The following is a 1,099-nucleotide window of genomic DNA, read 5'->3' as shown; positions in this document are numbered from 1 at the left end:
TCGAGTGAGATGACTGGAGTTTTGTGTTCGTAGAGAGCTCCTTTCTCATTATACAGGAAGCACATACACTATATAAATTATATTTGCAGCAAACACTTCCCACATTCTCAGATTTTTGTCTTCCACTTCCTATGACCATTGTAATTTTTGTGACCAAATTGATCATTGAAACAGCCTATGTAAACTTGTCATGTTGTAACTCCCCCGAGGACTGTAATGTATGTCCCACCTTCTCTACCCATATACAAGAAAAACTATGCTTTACTCAAATAACTTTTAGTTTAGCTATTTAATATTATACTACCAATGATGTATTATGGACTTTAAAATGGGCACTGAATTAGGATGAAGGACTCTGCTCTAGTTTCCCACGAATGTAAAATGGGAAATCAACAAGTGTCTTAGACTATAAAACAGATATAAAATCTCTGCACATTTCCAACTACCTGGATCAGAGCGCATTTGTCTCCGATTATAGCCATGGCAACCAGAAGAAAGAGTTTGCGGAATTTTATCCCTGGAATATGCGGTGAATTTAGGATTGTGTAGAAACAGGAAAAGCTATTTGCCTCTTAAGGTGATTCTATGATGATCACGATGTGGAGATGCCGGTGTTGGACTGGGGTGAGCACAGTAAGAAGTCTTACAACACCAGGTTAAAGTCCAACAGGTTTGTTTCGAATCAATCGCTTTCGGAGCGCTGCTCCTTCCTCAGGTGAATGAAGAGGTATGTTCCAGAAACATATATATAGACCGATTCAAAGATGCCAGACAATGCTTGGAATGCGAGCATTAGCAGGTGATTAAATCTTTACAGATCCAGAGATGGGGTAACCCCAGGTTAAAGAGGTGTGAATTGCACCAAGCCAGGACAGTTGGTAGGATTTCGCAGGAGAGTTGGTAGGATAAACCCCCACGGCCTCCTCGCCTCCACGCACCCGACCTCTGCAATTTCAAAACTGCTCTCTCCGATCCCAATCCCAACTCCTCTCTCCGAACCCAATCCAAACCCCTCTCTCCGATCCCAATCCCAACTCCCCTCTCTGGTCCCAATCCCTCTCTCTGATCCCAATCCCAACTCCTCTCTCCGATCCCAACT

Source organism: Scyliorhinus torazame, chromosome 27, assembly GCF_047496885.1.
Source record: "Scyliorhinus torazame isolate Kashiwa2021f chromosome 27, sScyTor2.1, whole genome shotgun sequence".
In the NCBI taxonomy this organism is placed as follows: domain Eukaryota; kingdom Metazoa; phylum Chordata; class Chondrichthyes; order Carcharhiniformes; family Scyliorhinidae; genus Scyliorhinus; species Scyliorhinus torazame.
This window is presented reverse-complemented; position numbering follows the sequence as displayed.